The 23,533-nt window shown below is 48.9% G+C and overlaps 1 protein-coding gene across 1 annotated transcript in view; it reads right to left on the bottom strand.

Moving 5' to 3' along the window:
- SFRP1 (secreted frizzled related protein 1) overlaps positions 1-23,533 on the bottom strand; it is a 45,162-nt gene that overhangs the window by 4,093 nt on the left and 17,536 nt on the right. The gene's annotated exons all lie outside the window — the stretch shown is intronic.

Genomic DNA, 23,533 nt, shown 5'->3' with positions numbered 1-23,533 from the left:
TCTTTTTTTAAAATTCAGTGACTCAAAATATCATACATACAATGCTTTAAGAGACAGGGATCATATACTTGAATATAATCCATATACTCTAACACTATAGGCCTCAGGATTCAAAGAAAAAACTCACCCCAAGTTTGCTTTGTTTTTTTTTTTTTTAAAGAGAAATCCATTGGTTTAGATTTTTAACATCCAAAGGACCTAAAATTCCTTGAAAGTTGGGTTCTGTAAACCAGACCAACAAACCCTATGCGTGCACATGCAGCAATGGGGAAATTTAAACAGTGCATCAAATGGTCATGCTTGAGTGCATCAAAAATCAGTGTCCAACTTCTGCACTGGAGAAATCACAATCCCCACCACTGCACCTGTAGGGAGTTTTGACAGCAGGTACTGCTGATGTTCTGTCAACCACAAAGCGACCACTGATGGGTGCCACAAATATTCTTTCCACTGGGTAGACTCACACAGGATCAAACTCTGCTTTGAGTTTTTGACAGAGAAATCCAAGTGAGGACCTCCTGGAGTCTAACACGGGACGTGGGCACAGCTCTTTGTAGGGAGAGAAACAGCCCATCCACCAAGCCGGGCTTCCCTTTTCTTTGTCTCTACGGACCCTGAGTTAACATTATTTTAATGTGAACGTATGGGCAGGAAATGTAGTGATGGCTACACAAGGTCTGTCGGTGAAGATAACTAAATTCACGTGGAGGCTTTCTATAAGATGCAAAAGCACTAAAAATCAGCATCACTGTGACAATCAACATCCCTCTCAGGCTGGCCAGCCCAGATAGTTCCAAAGAAGAGGAAAATCATTCTCCAGATGCTAGTCACCAGATAATCTGTGCATCCTCTGAATTCTTCTAAATTCAAAATTAGCAAGCCCCCCTCTTCTTAATAACTCAAAGCTCCCACCCACACTCCATGAGGAAAGGCTTGAATCTGAACAGAATAGCACTAGCTAACAATTAGGAGAGCATATGGCATGTCAGGAAGTGTGCTAAGTATTTTCCATGAATTTCCTCAATTAAACCTAACAACTCCATGAGGAAGGTATAATTATTTTTCCCATTTACAACTCCATGAGGAAGGTATAATTATTTTTCCCATTTAATAGATGAGAAAGCTGTGGCATAGGGGGTTAAGTTTACTTGGCAAGAGTCACTAATCCTCAACTTAAACCCATGTCTTAAGTGTGCACTTTGAATCCCTGTGCAGTCCATGCTGACTCTATGGCTTCAAAATTCTATATAATGAACCTCGTACTTAGAGGACCGGCTACAAGGATCAAGAAAATAAGGGGGAGGAGCTCAGACTCACTTCCTGGTTTCACCCACATTTCAAAATGACTTCATTTACGAAATGGTAGAAGAGTTTCTCCTGCTTGAAAGAGCCTGCTCTGGCAAAGGGAAAACTGCATTTGCAAAGGCTTTATTATTTAGTATTTAGTTGATTAGAAAACACACCCTTGGCTAACTCGAGAATAAGAAGGAGGGGGGAACATCCTGGAAACAAACCTTTAATGAATGTGTCAAAGTCAGTCAATTAAACGCTCCCACTGCTTTCTTTTTCTTACAAAAAGAGTTCCAGATTTTGCAGTCTACTTAATCTCATATAATACCCTCGGCCTGGGATCCCTTAAGAAATGCCTCCCTCCCAAGGGCAGCAGAAAGTTCAGGAACTGGGCACTAAGCAGCAGAAGGCTCTCGTGGAGGATTAACCTTGACCTTTCAGGCTGGTCCAGGCTTCCCAGCACACATGGGAGTGAGTTGAGTACAGCTTCCCAAAGAGTTCCTTTCTTTAAGCTCTCCCCCACCCAAACCAGCCACTGCCCAGTGCTTCTGATTAGGCTTGATTCCCATCCCCACTCTGGACAGAGGGTAGTGGGGACCAGCAGGCAGGAGTGTGGCAAACAGAGAGCAACAGAAACCACCTGTCCAGGGCTTCACCCCAGACGTGCCTCCACAGGCCGACACTTGGTTTAGCTTCCCTTGTGGGCTTACAAATGTGGTGCCTGGTGGTTCACTTGGGAAAAGACTTCAACTGTTCTGGTCTGTGGCTCACTGAATGAGAAGAGTTCTCAGTGGGGTTGAGTAAGGGACCAGCACGAGGAGACTCACTGCCCGGGCCTAAGCAAAGTCAAGTCTCCACCTCTGCCTCCCCTCCGCAAAACGAAGACAGGACTGGGAGAAACCACGTATCAGAGAAAGGCAGGAAGGAATACTGCAGGAGTGAGAACAATTCTACTCCTTTCACAAGACCCTCTAAATAAAGGTGCCCCACATTGTTAGATGAATCCCAAGGTAGCTCCCAAAGTCGAAGGCTGAGAACCAAGCGTTGTTATAGAAACAATCAATTACATCACCAGGTGAGATGAGTGCGTGCCCCAACTGACAATGTGGGCCCCCTCTTTTTTTAATATATTTATTTATTTATGAGAGAGAGAGAGAGCACGGGGGCAGAGGGGCAAAGGGAAAGAGGGTCATAAGGAGTCTCCACACTGAGCACAAGCCCAACACCGGGCTCTATCTCACGACCCTGAGATCAGGACCTGAGCCAAAACCAAGAGTCAGATACTTAACCAACTGCACCCCCCAGACACCACGTGGGCACCCTCTTTTCTGCAGATTAGTGAGCCATCAGTTTTCGAGTGCCAGACTCTACAGATGAGCACAGGATAGGCTGCTCTGTGCGCGGCTCCGGATTTAATGCTCAGAGTAATCATGTTAAGAAGGCACCGTTAGTATTTATTAAAATCAAGGAGAAGGACTCAGGTTAAGTAATGACAACCCAAAGCCACAGTATGTAAGAGATAGATTCAGAATTAAAACCCACACTTAACCCCAAAGACCACACTCTTTCCTACTACACCATGACTGGGTTTAAAATGATATTGCTTCAGTGGAAACTATTTCACTCTTTTGATTGTGTTGCTTTTAATCACAACTCAAATCAAAAATTAATGTTCCTTTGCCATGACCGTGTAAAGGAATTTAGTTTACATAGGTGGGGGGACAGCGAGGGGAGAGGGGACATCAAATGATGGAAATGTGTTATGCATTAGGCTCTTTATTTCTTGCCATTTGGCTCAGTTTCTTTTTTGAGGTGGGGAGAGTAAGGAAGGAGGCACATATGGCCAGAAATTACTAACATCTTTCCATCTTTTAAGGGTTTATTTTAGGGATGCAGATTACCAACAATGTTTGGATAGGCGATTAGCCGTCCAAGGTTGATTTCTCTGTGCCTTGTGGATATGTGTACAGCCCCCCACCATACAATATCCAGGGGCTTCTGGGACAGGGGTGGGTGCTGGCCCAGGAGCAGCCTGGAACTGATCACCACTTCCTCTTCCCCTACCAGGCCTCCACCATGCAGACAGAGCCTGGACCCCAGAGATCTGCCCATAGACTGTGTTCACAGTTTGCAATGCAAATGGCGGCGTGGGCAGGCAGGAGAAGCCGCAGGAGGCGGCAGCTGGGGCAACAGCTGGGGCACTGGATAGAGTCCTGGGTCCTGGGTTCTAACTGTGTGACCACAAAATCTGGTTTTGAGCTCCCTAAGTCTCAGTCTTCCATCTGTAAAGTGTAGAGTGCTGCCTGCCTTCCGGCCCAGGCAGCACTACCATCCAGAGGGCCCATGCTGGGCAATACTGGGGAGCCAACAGATCTCCTCTCTGGCACTATCCTCCACCCTGTGCTCAGGCTTCTCCGTCTTCACATGCCCTTCTCACCCTGGGGCAAAATGCTACAAGTACCTCGGGCCCTTGATCTTGGCTACCTGGAACACCTGGACCCTGAACTAAAACAAAACAAACAAACAAAACACTTCAGTTTTTTTTTAGCAACAACCTAACATCTTCTGAGCGTAGAATATTACTTCCACCTCTCACCTTGCTGGTCACTGCCAGCAAGAGTTCAGAGACCCAGAAACTTTGAAAGCCCAAGTTAAGGTTGCGACGAGGGGTTGTCTAGGTCTCTCTCGTCAATCTTAAAATAAATAACCCCTTATCTTCAGGTAGACCCTTAAAATTTCATTCCACTTTTAGTCACCTGAAACCACATTTTTTGCTCAGAAATGATACTTCCTTGGTAGCCTCCCCATGGGGCCTGGCCATAGTTCTGAGGCTAAAATGAGAACAGGAAACTCATTACACCCAATTCAAACCCACACTCTCCTCAAAACCATCTCTTCCTCCTGACCCTCTTATACTAATGGTGCCACCATGCGTCCAATTACCTAGACAGGATGCTTGGATGTATGGCAACCCTTGGCCAAGAGCTGGCCATTCATACAACCAATAATGTGGAATTGCTCAGCCGGAGTGCAAGAAGGATCCAATGCAAAAGGTGGGAAAACTAAGTTAGTGATCAGATTTGTGACTCGGCTGATGACAATGAAGAGTCAAGTACAGAGAAAAGAGAGCATGAGGGCCCTCAGGGAGCACCATCACTGGGGAGAGAGGAAGGGTTATTGTGAAAGTCATCAGAGGCACAGATGGAAAACCAGGCAGCCAAGTGTCTCAGAAAGCGCAGAGGGAGGGCATTTCAAATAGAGGAAATGCTTCTCCATCCCAAATGCTGCAGAGTTGAAGCATGAGTGTGAGACGAGATCATTCAACTTGGTGATTTGGGGGTCACTGATGGCCTGTGGGAGGGCTGAGGGTGAATTGTGGGGAGCTAAAAACCACTGGGAAGTGAAAAGAAAAGGTATGCCATACTGGCAACCATCAAGCTTCTGGAATGTTTGTGAAGAGTTACCACTGGCTACTTCTAGCCAAACACATTAGACTGAGTGCACACAATCATTTCCACTCCATTCTGCAGTCAGTTTAAAATCATAGTAAAAAACAAAGTTATAAACACATGCAAGAAAACAAGAACATATCAGCATGCAGAATAATAGAAAGCAAATGGATGGTGAACCCTGGCTTGACAGGGAGAAGAAAAACTGAAACCAAATGGCTTATGGATAGGGATGCCTGCAAGAAGCAAGCCAATCCACACTGCAGGACCCATAAATGGTCATGAATGGGGGCCACTGGGTACTTCTGAACTCCATTACAGAGGTTGTATTGAATATAAGAATTGGCTAAAAGTCTGTAGAAAGACACTCAGATCCACCAGCCCTGGGCCATAAATTCGGTAAGAGCCCCTCACCAACTCCAGCAACAGCCAAGAGGTTTATCCTTTGTAGAAGGTTTGAACCAGACAGTCTCTGGGCTTAGGAGCACCAGACTGCAAAAAAAAGGTAGGGTGGTGATGGGCTGGACTCCCTCCACAGGATTAAGTGACAGTCTGCACACTAAATAGTGAGTCCCGCAAGTCTTAGAACACTGCATTTATATCCCCCAGAGAGGAGTGATGAGTTTCTATCTAAAGAAACTAGTAGCCCTAAAGAGAAGACCTACAGCTCCCCCACCAGCAAAACTCTACACCAAGGCCCTAACAAGTTACAGGCCATGCATTCACACACAGAGCTTCCAACTTAGTCCTTCACTCTTCAACTCGAATGGCCAGCCAAGGGTCAGCAAGCATTTAAACAAAGCCTCGAAGTGTGAACCACAGAGACCAAAACATAAAAAACAAACAGGCAAAAAAAGAATTCAGAGATAACAGAGACCACGTGGGGAACACAAGAAAACTTTTTACAAAGATAATATTAGAGAAGACGTTGTATTCATAAAACCAGAATGGAAAGCTATTAGAAGAAATGTTGGGAGAACAAAAAGAGTATTTGGATATTTAAAATGTAAGAATGCTAGACAAGTGCTTTAAGATAAGGTTGAAACAGTTTCCTGGGAAGCTGAACCAATGACAAAGAAATGGGAAATGGGAGACCGAAGGAAGCCACACGGGGTCAGCCAGGAGCCTCCACATCTGAACAAGAGAGAACCAAGAAAGTGGATGGGAGAAATACCAAAGAAATCATACAAGAAAATTTCCAGAAATAAGCATGAATTCTTGGATTCAACAGTACCGCGCTCAACCAATCATGACATTTAGAAACACCAACATAAAGAGAACTTTTAAAGTCCTCTAGAGAAAAAGAGATTATACATCTAGTACAGAGGATCAGTCAAGCAGAATGGCATTGGATTTATCAACAGCAACACTAGAAGCTGGAGGATAATGGGTCAACGCCTTTAAAATTCCCAAATTCAACCCTGAGCCAAGCTATCAATCAGTGTCTGAGTGTAGAATAAAGACATCTTCAGAAGTCCAATGGTTAGAAAAAAGTTCTCCTCCATATGCCTTTTCTTAGGAAACTACTCCATGATGTGCTCTACAAAAGTGCAAAACAAGTCACGGGATTCAGGAAACCAAAGATCTAACATATGACAGAAGCAACGGAAGTCTTAAAATGATTTTTCCAGAACAACCATGGGGCAGGCCTAAAGCTCAGTCAGTCCTGAAACCGGAGGAAAGAGGGCTGGGACAGATTACCTGCTGTATACCTGCAGAAAAGTTCCGGGCTGATTTCCTATTATAAACATAAGGAACTGGGAACAGAGAATGAGACAACTGCTATCTCAAAGGAAAACAAAAAGGTATACAAGAGAGGGAATACAAATGCAGTACACTACATGGCTCAGCTGTAAATCACATTTATTCATTGTAATAAATTAAACATTGAGTAATCATTTCACCAAAAGAGTAATATAATTATATTGTAAAGAATGGGGACAAGTGGACACATAAGACAGATAAATTTTTATCTTCAATAATATAATATCAGTAATAACTAAAAATTAAAATTAAAAATTAATGTTTATTTGGGGAACCTGGGTGGCTCAGTCAGTTAAGCCTCTGCCTTCAGCTCAGGTCATGATCCCAGGCTTCTGGGATCGAGTCCCGCATCCGGCTCCTTGCTCAGCGGGGAGTTTGCTTCTCCTTCTCCCTCTGCCTCTCCCCCCAGCTCATGCTCTCTCTCTCAAATAAATAAAATATTTTTTAAAAAGTAATGTTATTTATTGACTCCATTTTGCTAAATATCAAAAGAAGTAGCTACTTAGTTAGAAAATATTACCTGTGAGCTGTGGGAATTAGTGGTGGGAAGGCATCACATGGAGGACTGCAGTTTTTTGTTAGAAACCTTTTAACACTATGACTTTTTAAACTGCATTTATTTTGACTCAAAAACCTTAAGTTTAAGTAAATTTTATAGCCTAGTAAGTAACTTAAATGTATATAAACTACAAATAAATGACAAAATGTGAGATCTTAAAAGAAACACAAAGATTACATTTCCAGGTCCTCTACTCTTCATTCGAGTGACGCTTGGTGTTAGGGCTTTTTAAGGGATTTCAGTAAGAATTGTGCTCCCTGCCTCTCTACCCAGAGCTCTCTGCTCTCTTCCAGAGCTCTTCCAACTATGGAGCAAGAAAGCAAGGGGATGAATGGGATCCTGGCAGATTTGGAGGACAACAGGGCAATGAAAAATCATCCAGGAGCACACACCACACCACACCCTGACTCCTCGTAACTTGCCTTTTGTCCTCAATTACTTTCTCCTGCAGAGAGGGCTGAAGATCCCAAAGAGATGATTTGAGGAACAGGGGGATAAGACTGGAAAACTCTTTACAAAGTGACCTGTTCTCAGCCCCTTGGATCAGGAAGGCCCACAGATGGCCACCCCATGCATCAGCCCCATAGGCTTGGCTGACGCCCCTCCTCCAAATGAAAAAGCCCGTTCAAGATGGCAAGACCTAGCTAAGCACTTGTGACAGAGAGGACCTGATTTCTACTTCCTGGCCCCATTTTCGCAAATCCTTTGGGTGGGCGACCCTGAGGCAGCCAGGGCCATCCCCAAATCCAACAGTGCAAATGAGATTTGGTAACAGTGCTGGGTCAGGGTTTGGCTGTGAGAAACCACAGCGTCTTTCCGACCTGCAGTGGAGGGCCTGGGCACCAGGGCAAGGCTGGCTTTGAGGCATCAGGGCCCAGATGAGTCCTGCTGACAGAGGCCCTGCGATGGCAGCTTACCAGACTTCTCTGTTCCCAGCGGGAGCCGGTGCTTGGCATCATTCATTCGTTTAGCAAAAAAAGAAGCTTGCATTTGGTCACAACAACTCAGACTCGATCCTCTGACCACAAACCACACACTGAATACTTACGTGTGTTTACTAACTACAGGACATACGTTACAAAAAAACAAAGAACAAAAATCAATTGAAAGCAGCCTTCTTTTTCTCTCATTTACAAAAACAGCAGATGGAGGAAATGCTCCTGGAGTGACTTATTTGGGGCAAATTATTTCGTTGAGGTTTTCCTGTTTTGTGGACCCCAGACATCGTGGGGAGGTTGGGGGTGGAGGTGTCAGGCAGGAGAGAGGAGGCTACCCCCCCAACACCCTCACAGAAATTCACACACAGAGCAAACCAGCAGCCGTGTCAGCCACCCCGAATCCCGCCACCTAATTGCTTGATTTCACGGATCGCGTTAAATCCCCACTGATTTAAGCTAATGGTGCAAAATGAAAACCCCACTTTGAGAGCAAAGAGCTGCCTGGTGTGGTTTTATTTGGGAAGACATGGGCACTGGGAGCCCAGGCAGCAGGGCCAAGGGCCTCAGAGTGGGACAAAGAAGAGCTTTGGCCCTTCGTCCCAGTAGGCACCAGCTCCCTGCCCCCACCCCTGAGCAGGAGGCAGAGGAGAATAGGAGAATTGCTTAAATGCAGTCAATCATTAGGATTGATTGAATCTTGGCTCCAAGTCCCGGCCAACCTGCCAAGGCAAACAGTGTTTCCTGCTGCGGGGTCACTGGGTTTCCTCCATTCCTCTCCCTTTCACCCCCCAGTGTTTGCCCAAATGGCAAGGTGGGGTGTGGAATGGTCTCTTGGAAGGGAAAAGGTGGGGAGAGGGTCTGAAAAGCCACGAACTCTCCCTGTCTCTGAGAGAGATTTAAGAGAGAGGTCCTCGAATGCTGTGTCATCAGAATCACCTGGAGGACTTATTTAAAATGCAGGTTGCTGAGCCAGTGGCTGATTCAGTAGCAGTAGGACGGGGCCCAAGAATTTGTATTCCCATTTGGGAACACAAAACGTTCCCAAGTGAGGGGCGCCTGGGTGGCTCAGTTGGTTAAGCGGCCCACTCTTGATTTCGGCTCAGGTCATGATCTCAGGGTCGTGAGATGGAGGCCCGAGTAGGGCGCCACCCTCAGCGGGGAACCTACTGGAGATTCTCTCTCCTTCTGCCCCTCCCCCAGCTCATGTGCAATTAATTAATTAATTAATTAATTAATTAATTAAAATCTAAAAAAAAGTTCCCAAGTGATGTTGATGCTGCTGGTCTGGAGACCACAGCTGAGAACCACCGGTTCAAAGGATTTGAGGGTAAGCCTAGGGTAGGCTTTCTGATTTGTAACCTTGGTTATTCACAGTGGTGCACTCTGAGGACCCTTTCTTGGATGGTGTCCAAACATCCTGGAGGCCCAACACGCTCTACGCCCTCCAAACTCACTGAAGTTCCGGCTGAAGTCAGTAAGTTCAACACGGACACGTCCGAGACCCAGCTGACCTTGAGCAAGCTGGTCTGGCACCATTTTCAGAATCACCAAGGTCTCTGGGGCCCCTCTCCTCAGAGGTGGATCTTGCAACGTCAGGAAATCAAAGGCTTTGGTAGCAAAAGGCAGCACGTTTCAGTGGAGAGGCCTCCAGCTTCCAGTGCGGACTCCCAACACTAACTTTTTGTATAAACTTGGGTAAATCACTTTACTTCTCTGGTTCTCCATGAGATCCACTTGGACCAGTTAATCTCAATTTCCATTTCAGTACTGGCAAAAATCTTTCTAAATCATCATACTTCCTTTCTCTGTCTTGAAATCCAATATAGAAACACTAATCATCCTAGGGAAAGGATCTTCCATCTCAGACGGCAACTGCTGCCCTGACCTGCTGACATCACCTGGGGACCTTGCTTCCGTCGACCGTAGCCCGGGCCTACAGTGAACACATTGGCACGAGAGTCCAGTCCTGATGGTGCAGTTGCCTAAACTCAAAGACAGCCCCAGAACACAGCACAGGGAACATAGTCGATGCAAGTGTAATAGTTGTATGGGGACAGATGGTAGCTACACTTGTTGTAAACATAGCATAACACATAGAGAGGCTGCATCACTATGTCATAAGCCTGAAACGAACATGACATTGTTTATCAACTAGACTCAAAAGAATCTTTTTTAAAAAGCCCCAGAGAATCGGACACACTCCAAGCCCAGTGGCCAGCACGTCTGCATGCTAGCCCCTTCCATAGTTGGGAGAGGGGGCCTAGGGTGGACCCCGACCCCTTGGCTGGCCCTGGGCCCCTGGCTGGGATATCCCTGAGGAAGCTGTGAGCCCAGGCCTCTGGAAACTGGGGGCAGGCCCACCTTAGCTGGTATCCCTTTATTGTTTTCTTAGCTGATCCCTCTAAAGGCAGAAGGTGCACTGCAGGCAAAATTCATGCTTCTTTCTCCCCATCCTTCTGGCCCAGCTACAGCCCATCTTCTCCCTGAAGCCTCCCCAGGCCGGTCCAGCCTTGACCTTCATGGCCCTCCCTGTCTGAACCAGGATTGAGCACAGCATGCTAATTCCCATGAGTGTGCCCCATCTGCCCCCTCCCCGTGCCGCGCATGGACCACGCTCATCTCTGTTCACCGACTAGTGTGCCTAACACAACACAGAGCTCAGTCTAACATTTATCAGATACCCAAATGAATAAAGAGATAGAAACAGCAAACTCACTGCCTTGAAGTCCACAGCCTTACTAATGAGACTGGAATTAGTTGCACACACCTCTGCCTTAGGACTGACAACCACCACCGTGGCCAACAGTCATTGAACACCTGCCCGAGCCAGGCACCGGCCTAGGCGCTTTTATACGTACTAACTCCGTGAATCCTCTAACAACCCTCTGAGGGAAATTCTCTCATTATAACCCGTTTGCTGATGAGGAAACAGAACAGTTCAAGTAATGCACCAACGGGTCAACAGCAGAGCTGGAATTTGATCCCGGGGAGTCTAGGGCACAAAATGTGAATCATATCAGAGGGGAAGCTAACTCTACCAGAAGGGGCTGAGGCAAGGTCGTCATTGTCCAACGCCTCAGCACAGATGGTACTTGGGAAAGGTCCACATGAACAGGCAGACCTCGCGTGAGGCCTGAGCAGGCAACCGCTGTCCTCTGGGTCTCCCTATTTCTTCTCTTGACCATGCAAAGAATGTTCTCGAACAAGTTCACCCCAAACACTGTCCCTCAGAAGTACTAACAGAAAGGTGCCATTGAAACTCTTGAATGGTACTGATAATTAAGATGATATTAATTTGATATGGTGAAGCAATTAAGTAAAAAATCTCCGCTCTTAAAAAGCCTGGGATGAGGAAAACTGCAAAGTAATTTTAGGGATGGAAAATGCCTATAATATGAAGTTAACTGCAAAGAAATCACTCTGCAAAATTGTGTATATCGATGATGTAGAGGAGAGAAAGACAGCAAAATGTTATCAGCAGCTGTCTCCGGATGCTGAGGGGATGGGCGACGTCTACCCTCTTCATGTGCTTTTCATGATTTCCCAAGTTTCACGCAATAAATACATATATTACAATCGGGAGGGGGGGGGGGGGGGGGGAAGGTCTCCAAAAAAGAAGTCAGTCATTTCAGGAAAAGATGTGGTCAAATGACATGTTTAAAACCTACCATTCATGACTCTTCAGCTCATCAACAGTGTTCAGAGGTTATTCTCTGTTCCTTGTTAGAGGTTCTGCTGCCTCAGGAGGGGAAACAGGTTTTCACAGAAATCCCAGGAGACACCAAATTAAGTATCTGCTGATCCTGTGTGCATTTGACCGGGATTTCCCATCCAAAAAAAAAAAAAATATTTTAAGATTTTATTTATTTATTTGTCAGAGAGAGAGCACGCACGTGCATGCACGAGAAAGGGGGAGCGGCAGGCAGAGGGAGAAGCAGGCTCCCCGCTGAGCAGGGAGCCCAACACGGGGCTTGATCCTGGGACCCTGGAATCATGACCTGAGCTGAAGGCAGATGCTTACCCGACTGAGCCACCCAGGCATCCCCCCCCCAAAAAAATGTTAAATTCCTTGCTACCTCATAGTTTCCAGGGGCGATTACCACAGAGACACCCTGGGCATGGGGTGGGGGACCAAGTGCATAATTGAGCTTCTAAACTAGGACACTTTTGAGACAGAAAGAAGGTAACTGATTATTATGCCAGGACAAAAGGAATAAACTGGGACTGTCCCAGGCAAACTAGAATATTCGGTCATCCGAACAAGAAACTGGCCCACATGTAAGGAGTGCGTGCCTGTTTTGAGGATGTGACTGGGCGTAGAGCCGGTGAACAGGAGGCAACAGAGCCCTGCCTCCTCCCTCTCTGGGTTCCCAGAGCTGCCCAGCAGGTGCACAGGCCAGAGAACAAGGCCCACTTTGTCTAACCCAGGAGATCCCAACCCTTCCAAAGCAGTGAAGCAGACATCCCCGACTGGGGCAAAGCAGAGTCCAATAGCACGGAACCACCATTCAGCTGGTAGGAACCTTAGGACACAGCCCAGAAGTTCCAAGCTGTTCCCTCAGTCTAGTGAGAAAACTGACACCTAGTCAGTGATTTGAGGCACAAAGCTGTTTGGAGTATAATAAGCAGAACAGAAGACACCCGTCCTGGGGTGTCTTCCTTCCACTGTGGCAAGCTGCTTGTCAGGTGTGAGGTGAGGGAATGTTCTCACTCAGAACTCACTGTCCCCCTTTTCCCTCCCAAGGGCGTTCTAGGTATAAAAGGACTCAGAAGAGAGAAGCACCTTGGGGCGCCTGGGTGGCTCAGTTGGTTAAGCGACTGCCTTCGGCTCAGGTCATGATCCTGGAGTCCCGGGATCGAGTCCCGCATCGGGCTCCCTGCTCAGCGGGGAGTCTGCTTCTCCCTCTGACCCTCCCCCCTCTCATGCTCTCTATCTCATTCTCTCTCTCAAATAAATAAATAAAATCTTTAAAAAAAAAAGAGAGAGAGAGAGAGAGAAGCACCTCTCTGACTCATCATAGACTTCTCCAAAGTACCAAGCTAAGAAAGCTCCAAAAACACAGGCCTATGTCCAAAAGATTCATTCTGGGATTTGCTCTGAGGCAGAAACAGAAGCCTCATCTCAAGACCTGATGCCACCCCTCCCCTGATATTAGGTGCTTCTTAGTCACTCACATTTCTTTCTGATCCCACATATCTACCCAACTTTCTGCGCTTAAATTTTCTGTTTCTTCCCCCAAGCCCCCCATCACTCTAGGCTTTGTGTAAACAGCAGAGAGGCTTGGAAGACCCAGCTGACCTAGCGACCTGACCAACTGTGGCCCTTTGCAGGCCCCAAGTTCCAGCCTGAGCCCGGGCACACGGTGCACACCTTCCCCACCCATCAGCTCTGTGAGCCTAAGGGGAGCATGTGGTGCAGGGGAAATGAAGGTGGGGAGCACATATGCCCCTCCCAACTATGCTCTTTTCTGTTTCTTTGGGAATGCCACTTACTAGAAAGAGACAAGACCAAAAACAAACAAACTTCCCCATAACTGTAAGGCTGTGGTCCCCTAGGGCCCCAGAGAAGGGACAAATAGCCCCAGCCCAGAGGAGAGCCACATGAAGTCTGGTGAAAGGGCAAAGACTCGGGGTACTGCGGAGACAGAACACAGCAAGAAACAGGTGTCTGGACCACCTTCTGGGACCATGCCCCCAACTCCCAAACGTACTCCTACCATTCAGGTGGTAAACGCTATCTGGGTATTTACCAAGTCCTGGGCACGTTTTCTTTCCATGTGCCCCAATACTCTCTACATAGATGCATCCCTGCCTACTGACCACAGTCAAAGCCCCAGGGGTCAGGGCCTGGCTCAGAGCCCCGTGGGACAGTGCTGCCAGTACCCAGCTCCCCCAACAGCATGCCCATTACAGAGGGTCAGCAGAGCTGACCCAACATACTGACTTTGCCTAGTTCCTTTCCTGGGCTCCCGTGCACCACCCAGGCAGCCAGGGGGAGGCCTCTCCCGCAGTTAGCTCCTCCCCAACCCCTCTGGGACTGTGCCCAGGGCACTCATCACACCACCGCCCCCACCCGCCCCCCACCACACCGGCCTCACCAGCAAGCTCTGCCTTGGTCCAAAGCTGGAAAAGTCTGGGAGGCTGGGCCGGTCTTTCCCAGATTTGCTGGAGAAATGAGGTCACAGCAGAGAACGATGGATGTGACAGCACAGACAGGGGAAGACGGAGGACAAATGTCCCCTTGCCTACAAGCACAGCTCAAGCACTTGCACAGTCACTTTGGTACACAGAACGTCTAAGCTCCTGGCTCCCATCCAAAGATTTCAGAGAAGTCGGTAAGTGGGAATGCGTCTTGTCAGCTGTCGGATGCTATAAGAACACCAGTACCAGTTTATATCTCTTGTGGACGGATGTGCACAGAAAGGCACCACAGAAATAAGGCAGTGCCAATCTATAAAAAGTGGAGGGTTTGCTGTGAAACTATCCTTAATTTGGCAAGCACGCCAGAGCTGATTCTGATCAGCAACCTGCGGGGCTGTGGGCAGCGGTCGGAGGAACTGACCCAGCGACGCAATCTCCAGATCTAGGATCCCTGTGCAAAGCTGCTGACCGTCTGCTTGTGTTCAAGTCTACCCTGATCAGGATTCCTCCACGAAAAGGCAGCCATGGTGCCTAACGCTCAACCAATACAGTTTTTCAAGGGTCTCTATTTTTCTGAAGACCTTAACCTGAGCTGCTGGAGCAATGCGTTAGAGAGCTCCATGCCAGGGGCACGGCTTCCCGAGCACGTTCTGGGTAGCCGGCTGCCCTCCATGTCTGGATGTGACTCTCCCAGGTTGGGCAGCGCGGCAAAGGTCACCTCACCTCGGGGGCTCTGTACAGCGTACTTCGTGGCTCTCGGCTCCATTCACAAACATGCCCATAATGTTAGCAAGTAGGGCTTGCTAACATCCCCTGTCTCCAGCAGCTACACATCGGAGCCACTGGCTCTATTCCAAGCCGCTCCCTGCCTCCCAGGGGCTACCAGGAGCCAGGCCCTGCCACGTGGGATGCAGCACCCCTTGGGTTCCCATCTCAGGCCTGGAATTTCCTCTGCTGAGCCTGGCACTCCAGACCGACAACGCTTTCTTCAGTGGAAACCCCTCCCAAGATTCACACATCAGTACCCACTGCATGAAGCTGCCTTTGCTTCATGTAGTTGTGGTTCATAATGCCTCTGACGACCACCCTCGACGGTCACCTACCAAGTCTGCCTTAGGGACCCCTGGTACTGACTGTCAACACCTTATTCAGTTCATCTTCCCAGCAACCTAATGAACTAGGGACTACGATCATCCACCTTTTCTTTTTAGAGAGAGGGGGAGGGGCAAAAGGAGAGGAAGAGAGAGTCTTAAGCAGGCTCCATGCCCAGAGATCTCACGACCCTGAGATCGTGATCTGAGCTGGAATCAAGAGTTGGACATGTAACCCAATGAACCACCCAGGCGCCCCCTATCATTCACCTTTTAAGACAAGCATATTTAGGCATATAATTTCCCAAAAGACACCAGCTAGTGACCTAGAGCCAGGATTCAATTCAGGAAAGTTGGCCCTAGAACCCTACAGTGAGCTGAATAGAGTTTCCCCAAAACTCCTGTCCACCTGGAACCTCAGAATGTGGTTTTGAAAGGCAGTCTTTTGCCGATGTGATCAGTTACAACTTGCTGTAACCGGATACCTGTGCGGGCTGCCCTGGCTGACCACCTGCTCTGTTGTGTGACCTTGGGCAAGTCACTTAACCTCCCTGAGCTTCATTTTCCTCAACTTACAAGAAGGGATAATTGCATTTTCCACACATCGCAGGGTCATTGGTAGGTTCAATATAAAAATAAGCTCATGTATAAGAAAGCAAACTGTTCCTGCTATTTTTAAATCTCTACTGTTCTGAACATTTTTATTTTATACCATGTGAATATATTGCCATTTCAAAGCTGAATTACATATTCAAAAATAAATTATATGTTTAATTTATATATTATATGAGTAAGTATATATGTATAGAGCAATGATTTATTTATACTTCATTCATTCATTCACTTGTTTTATTCCCATGAACTTCTCAATTTTCAAGTACCCCTCTGCCTTCAGGAGAAGCAGAGAAGTACAAATACAGTTTCCTACTGTGTTTAGGCCAAAATAACTCTAGCTGTAGAATTTTGATTCTTTTCCTTATGGTCTTTCAAGAAGCTCTCTGTAACTGTGTATGATCTCATGCTTCTTCATCCCACTCCTAAAGGCTGAAGATTCCTACTATTTCACAGATAGAGCCCTGCTGAATTCAAATTCTTGCTTTTTATGATGTGACCTTAGACAGTACGGGTCCCCTGCCCCGGTTCTCTCTCTCTTTCTGTCATCTAGGGTTCAATGTCTTTGTTTCTTGAGTGTCAGGACACAGCCACATCTTTGCTACAACAGAAAGTACTTCTCCTTGACCTCCTCCAGGAGACTGTCACATTTATCTCCCGCTCTGTGTCCCCTACAAAGTTTGTGGGTTCTCCACTTGAAATGGGAACGGAATGATCTCTAAGGCCTTCTCCTGGGAATATGTTGCGTCGTCCCTATCAGGCAGACCTGGTAGCTGAATAGGAAGCCCAGGGAAACCATCCTTGGAAAGACGACATGCAGGCACCAGATCGCTTTGTTCAGCCATTCTCAAGATTTGCTTAAAGACAATCCAATGGAGGGAATCAGAAGGTCAGACCAAAATCAGCAGGTGAGCTTATAAAGCCTCCCAGATCAATACTACTTCTTCGAGATGGAGAAAACAATGCATTCCTCCAATTTTCTTGTATCTATTGATTAGTTCAACTAATGCACAGAGTTGATTAGCACCTGTTCCTTTGCTCCATCCAGCCTATCGCTGTACACGGGTGTCCTAGTGGGGCCAGAACACAACTGAGGGCTGTGCCCGCCACCCCCCCCACCTCAGCCGTGCGCCAACCCCACCAACATCGCCTCTTCGCAACTGACTGGTTACATGAGTACATGGGACTTCCTGGAGAAAATAAAACGTTAAGTTTCTTAGTGAGTGAGACCCATACATAAGCAGGCCCATCTACAGGCACTGCCAGGAGCCACCATCACTGAGGGAGGATATGAAGCCACTGGAGACGTCTAGGAGGAATGAGTGTGGCTCATTAGCACTGACTCAGAAGCTGGATCTGAGGGGAGGAGGGAACTGTGGCTCCAGGTGCAGCACAGGGGCTCTTGTGTGGATCAGCCACGCGGTGGGGAAAATGTGCTATGTAAAGATATCAAAGAGCTGCTCCACCAGAGGCTGTGACACATTAGGGCACATGAGGGCACAGCAAGGGCGGAGGGCCTTTCCCCTGAGAAGCCCCACGGGCCAAGACGAGGGGAGCCCACGTTGGCTCTCCAAGAGCCGGGAGCCTCAGCCCGACGTGGAACTGCAGCTGAGCAGAAGCCGGACTGGCCATGCCGCGGGATCTCCAGCTCAGCCAGCAGCAGCAGGGACAGCGGGCCTCAGCCAGCAGCCTAGCAGGCTAGCACGGTTTGGATGGCATTGTCATCATTTGTATCCAGAGGCTGCTGGGCCAGGGGACATTTGGTAAAGTCCCCGTGGTCCATTCAGGAGGAAAGTAGAGCATAAGTGTCCCTTTGGATAATCTCAGCCCTTCTTCCCTCAGGTCAGACACCCTGCCCCAGGTTCCAGTAACTTCATAACAGAGTGTGTGTCTGATGTGCCCCAGGAATTTGTCGTGGCCACGCCAGTCCTCTCCAGGTCCCTCCTCTTCCAACCCAGCAGTCCCTGTTGACTGGTTCGGGGTGAGGCTTCCCTTGAGGGGAAGGTTCTGCTTCATGGCCTGGTGTGTGTTGGAAGAACACTAACTTGGGGCATAGAAGCACAATTCTTAGAGTGGAGGGGACCGAAGAGGCCACGCAGCCTAAGTTTCGCTGCAGAGGCCGGGAGGAATGAGGACCACAATGTCGGCTGTCAGCAGCTGGTCAGGCACTAGAACCAGAGCTGCTGACTCCCCGAGGCCAAGGCGGCTCCCCTCCCCTCAGCTCCCAAGCACTTGCCCTCGATCCGGTCCCTTCACACACCCGGTCTCAGAAAGACGGCCCCCAGCCCCTCCGGTTCCAGCCCACGGGATCATGCAGCCTCCCTTCCGGCCTCCAAATGCAAGCAACCCAATTTCAACGCCAGGACCAAGTGCCAGAAACCAGAAAACTGAGCTCCATCCAGGCTGAAGAAGTGCAACCCCAGCTCACTATCAGATAAGTCCTTTCCTGCAAGAAATGTGGCTGTGGTGAAGGAGGGAAGCCGGGACCAGAGGCCCCTCTGCCAGTGCCCCACGCCCGTCAAGGAGAATCGAGGAAACACTGCCCGGTCCTCGTTCTGGCCCAGGGCTGCCGATCAGATAAAACAGCGGGCTGCAGGCCAGCACGCCATCCCCTCAATTCGGGAAACTTACTGAGCCATCCCGGGGGCCTGTCCAGGTGAGCCCCTGACCTGCCTGCCCCTAAGGAGCACTCCTAGGTGAGGCAGGGACTAGGAGAGATGTGCGTGCTCCCATGAGCGCACTCGTTAGAGAGCACACCACCAGATCACACCCACGGCCACGTCCGAGGTAGCTGTCCACCGGTGTCTCATGCCAGAGTTTCTCGGGGCGTGGGCCCCACAGGACCATCCATATGCTGAGGGCCCCATAGTAGGAAGAGGCAGCTTCTCAATGGCATCCTGGGTTGCTCATTCTAAGAAACGTGGAGGGCAAGGAAGGAGCACGGAGGGTTTTCAGCTGGCCCGAACTAGATTCTGCTCCCCAACCGATTCCCGGAGAGCATCAGGAGAGGGGGATGGGGTGGGGATGATGAGCAAAAGAAAAGTTCCGAGTTCTTTGCTAGGCTTGCCTGCTCTCTACTTTGAGTAATCATTCAAAACAAGGAAATCTGCCAGAAGACACATTAAGTCTGTAAGAAAAGAAGGCTCCAGGCAAAGAGCTGTCAGTCACAGAGAAAAATCAACACAGTCTATTGATTTTCCTTTCCCAGTGAAGGGGCAGCTTCATGTTCAACCTTCTCACCGCCCTCCCCCATCCCACACAGTTACATGACTGTGAAGGCAGAAAAGGATTTTGTAAAAAGTCACCAGGAAAACTGATACCAGGGAGTGGGGGTGGACCAGATGGCTCTGCTTGTATGAAGGAAAGGGCAGGAGAAGGAGGCCCAAGCTGGGGCCTGCACTTCATTCCAGCTCCATTGGGCCTCTCTTCTGACAACTAGAGGCACGTTCCCTCAGAGTCATAGCCATCCGAATGCTTCAAGCCGTCTGGGCCTCCCTGCAGACACACAAGTCAGAATGACCTCGAGGCTGAGTTTGCACACCTAGAAGTTGCCCCTTTCTTGCTGAAAAGGGGGTCTACCCATGACTGAATAGAAACATATCTCCAGGGGCGCCTGGGTGGCTCAGTCATTAAGCATCTGCCTTTGGCTCAGGTCATGATCCCAGGGTCCTGGGATCAAGCCCCACATTGGGCTCCCTGCTCAGCGGGAAGCCTGCTTCTCCCTTTCCCACTCCCCCTGCTTGTGTTCCCTCTCTCGCTGTGTCTCTCTCTGTCAAATGAATAAATAAAATCTTTTTTTTAAAAAAAAAAAAGAAAGAAACATATCTCCAGAGTTCCACGTTGCTGGGTGATCTCATGAGCTGAGGCCGCAGTTTATTCCTCCCCCTTCCTTGGGAAAATCATCTGACGGCCTCACGAGAAAAGAAGTTCACGCACCATGGCAAGAGGCCATTTATCCTTTGAATAGCTCCTGTGGTTGAGACCCCACTACCTTGTTGATCAAAGTTTTACTGCCTCAAACAAGCCGGCTTCTATCAGAGCTCCGCAGAACATATCTTCCCTTTGCTGGACCAGACAACCTCAGCGCTCTCATCTCCTGTCCTCCTGACACTTGTAGTCCTAAGAAGCAGACATCTTTAAACACACAGACTCATCCAGTTGGAGGAGGATATGGGAAGAGAACTGCCAGGCCCCTTGGAGAGTGGGAAACATCCAACCTGAGCCCACAACACCTAGGTGCAATGGCCCGCAGCTCACTTTCCCCCACTTCACAGCTCCTACCTGCACAAAATCTCTGCCACCGGCCTCCCCAGGCCAAAGGGGTGCTGAATACTCAGTCTCTGTGCTGGCTTCGGTGCAGAGGAACAGCACAGAGAGTGCCAATAAAAGTCACTCTCGACTGAAGGATAGAGGTTCCCAGATGTGCCACATCTGCCAGGGCCACCGTCCCCTCTTTGGGGGCAAGGCTGTCATGAAGTCTCAGGCCTAAGTTTTCCAAGGGTCCTCTCCCACCCAATGCCTTGGACTTCGGTCTTCAGTTAATATTTGCCCCCCTCGTGAGCCCAGAAATTATCAGGGGTTACATCAGCCTATATTTTAATAACCTCCAAAACTCTTTCTAAGCTTCTCTGAGAAAAATATCACCATTACTATCCCGGTTCAGATTTGATATATCTGTAAACTACATTCACCCTTCACTTTTTTCTTTTTTAGGGATGTGTGGCTTTGTGTTATGAGTGCTTTAGGGAAAATACGGCCACGCTGTGCATGCTGACAGCCCCTACTTGAACAGAAAGCCTTTCCTGAGGTTGCCAAGCTGAACTGCAGGATGGCACCTGTGACCAGGGGTGAGTAACTGGGTAGATGTGAATTTGCACCTGTCATTTCCAGGACCTTTCAGTACGATCTCATGAGGTCTACACACCAGTTCTGACAAGGATGCACAATTATCCTTGTGCGGTAGGTGAGAAAATAACAGGACTGGGCCGAAGTCTCATGGCTGGTCAACTGTGGAGCTGGCATTACAACGTGAGGCTGAGGTCTAGAAGGCACATGTTCCCTGCTTCCAAGCTGCTTTTCCATCATGCTCTCCTTCCCCATGCGGGCAAAGGGGTTCCTGTGCCCTCCATTCCTGGGTTTCCGAGTAAGCACAGGGAAGAATGAGAGCCCTGGGAACGTGGTCAGGAGAGGGATCCCAACATGGGACCAGTCCAAGGAGAGGGGCTGAGGTCAGGACGCCCAGCAGCCACCCAGGCCCTGTCAGGGAATGCTGACCCACGGGGCAACAACGCGTTGCCCTGTGCAGTAGGCCTGCAACCCCAACTGAACTCTTCAGTTCGGGCATCCAAAGCACTTTTCATCTGCTGCACACTCTTAGGCACAGTCTTCTCTTCCACATGTGCCAAAGATGAAGGCCCAGTGTTCCCCGTGAACATGCCTGGGGAGCAGGGAGGCACTGATAAAGATACTTGATCAGGAAACCCAAGTCACGGAGTTTTTGAGGAAGAAAATAGTACGATTCCAGAGCTGGAAGAAGCGTTAGAGATCACCTCAGGTAATCCTTTCAATTTGCTTAAGGAATAGGCTCAGAGACTTAAACTGGCCTGAGTCACAAAGCTACGAGTGTCAGTGTTGGAATTAGAACCTGGGACTCCAGAAATTGTGTTATTTTCTATCACATCGCATATTATCTCCTTGCACAGAGTTCTTATTTTTGTTTTTTGACAGGTGGGTAAAATGAGTCTCAGAGAGGTTAAGTGGCTTCCTTGGGTTGACACAGTAGGTGGTAGAACCAGGCCTTGAACTCAGGTCTGTACGACTCCTAAGGGTATGTGTGCTCTTTCCAATATACTTTTAAGATCCTTGTGATGACCCCATGTCCTTTATGATAATCCCTGCTAACCACTCGAATCTGCTAAGGAAGTAACTCCTGCCCAGAGAACCAGCAGTTCTAAATGGGACTTGTGGGGGAAAAAAAAAAAAAAAAAAAATTAAAAACCTAAACAAAAGAGGCCTAGTTGGCGTTTGAGGTAATAAACAAAACACCAAGACTATAGGAGTGTTCCCCAAACTTACAAAGATGGCGCCAGGTTCGCACAGAGACAGGCTGTGGAGAAAGCCCTTATAGAGGTCCCTAAAGCCTTCCCAAGGTGGGGAAATCAGTGGCATGTTCTCAAAGGCCTCACTCTGAAGTGCTGGCAGGAGGGGAAGCCTCTGACCTCACCAGTGGAGACTAAGCTCCTGGAGAGGCCAGAGTAGCTGTAAGAGGCAGGCTGCTCTTAGCTGTGCAAGCAGCTGACTGGCATGGCCGTGCTCACCCCGCAGATAAGCTGTGCATACGACAACACGTGCACAGCCCCTGGTGCCCCACGGCTCCACACGTGCATCTACGCCCACGCCTCAGACCTAGCCATGCACACACAGGCGTGAACACACATGCGCACCACTCACGCACGCCATCTGTGGCCGCTCCCCCTGTCCCTAGCTGTGGCTACAGCTCCTCTCACCTCCCTCCTCTAGAAAGCCAGCCCCTCGGGCTCTGGCTAATACCGTTCCCAGTCCAGCGATTATGGGGCTGGCTCCAGAAGCACTTGCGTTTGCTGCCTGCCTGGGCCACTAACAAGATCTGGAGAGAAAAGTCAGGGCAGTTTATGACAGCTCCTAATGATGACTGCTCATGGTAATGACCAGCTCTGCCGTGACCCGGGTCTGAGCTGATTACAGGCTCCGGCTCCCACTCCGCACGCCCAGAACAAAGGTTTCTCGGGGGGCCCTGACCGCAGCAGATGCCCGGGCCACGTGCTGACCTCATCAGGCCAGCCTTCGGGGGCTCCTTCAAGTGGGTGGCCCAGAGCTGGCCCAGGCCTGGCCGGCACTGCCCTGGGCCCTCTCTTAAGGATGTGATTTGAGGGCCTCCTCTCTTGCCCCTCCTCACCCTTACCCGCAGACTCGTCTATCCAAAATATCTTGCCTGAAGTTCTGCCGTTAGCATTTCACTGCTTTGGATTAATGAGTACCTTTTCTTTCCAGTCTCCCTCCCTTCCCAAGGTCTTCTTTTAAGATGCGAGTAAAAGTAACATTCCAAAATAGGTTTCTGATACCTCTCCAGTGCCAACAAGACAAATGTTCTATTCCTTAGCATGGCATTCAAGGCCCTTCATGACCTGACTTTTGCCTATTTTGTCGATCTCATTTCTAAATGTTTGCCTCCACACACATAAGCTGACTGCGAATAGACTCACTGCTCCTCAATATGCAGATAATGTCATACCTCCACGTCCAGACCTCTACTGGGACCTCCACACAGACCATTCCTCCTATGCCCATCTTTTCAGCCTGACAAACTCCTACCAATGCCTGGGAGAACACCACAAGGTATCTCCTCTCTGGAGCTTTCTCTGACCCCTCCCTGTGCTCCCACAGCCCCCACTTCCTAGCTATTCCAGGAACTTCAGCATAGGATGACTCGGTACTACGTGTATCTGTTTCCCCCTCTGTATCTCCTCAGAAGGTAAGCCCTCTGAGGGCAGCAACCACATCCCAATCATCCCGCCCAACCACTCTTATATGCGCTAATCAGGGCTGAGGCTGACAGAGGATGCATCCTCAATCCAGGCATTTATTAAACCTCTACCACTCACATGCCATTAGCCCATGGAGGCGCTTCCACCTCAAAGGCAGGAAATGCCA

This window comes from Mirounga leonina, unplaced genomic scaffold (genome assembly GCF_011800145.1).
Source record: "Mirounga leonina isolate KUSES-001 unplaced genomic scaffold, KU_Mleo_1.0 Mir_128, whole genome shotgun sequence".
NCBI lineage: Eukaryota > Metazoa > Chordata > Mammalia > Carnivora > Phocidae > Mirounga > Mirounga leonina.
This window is presented reverse-complemented; position numbering and strand designations above follow the sequence as displayed.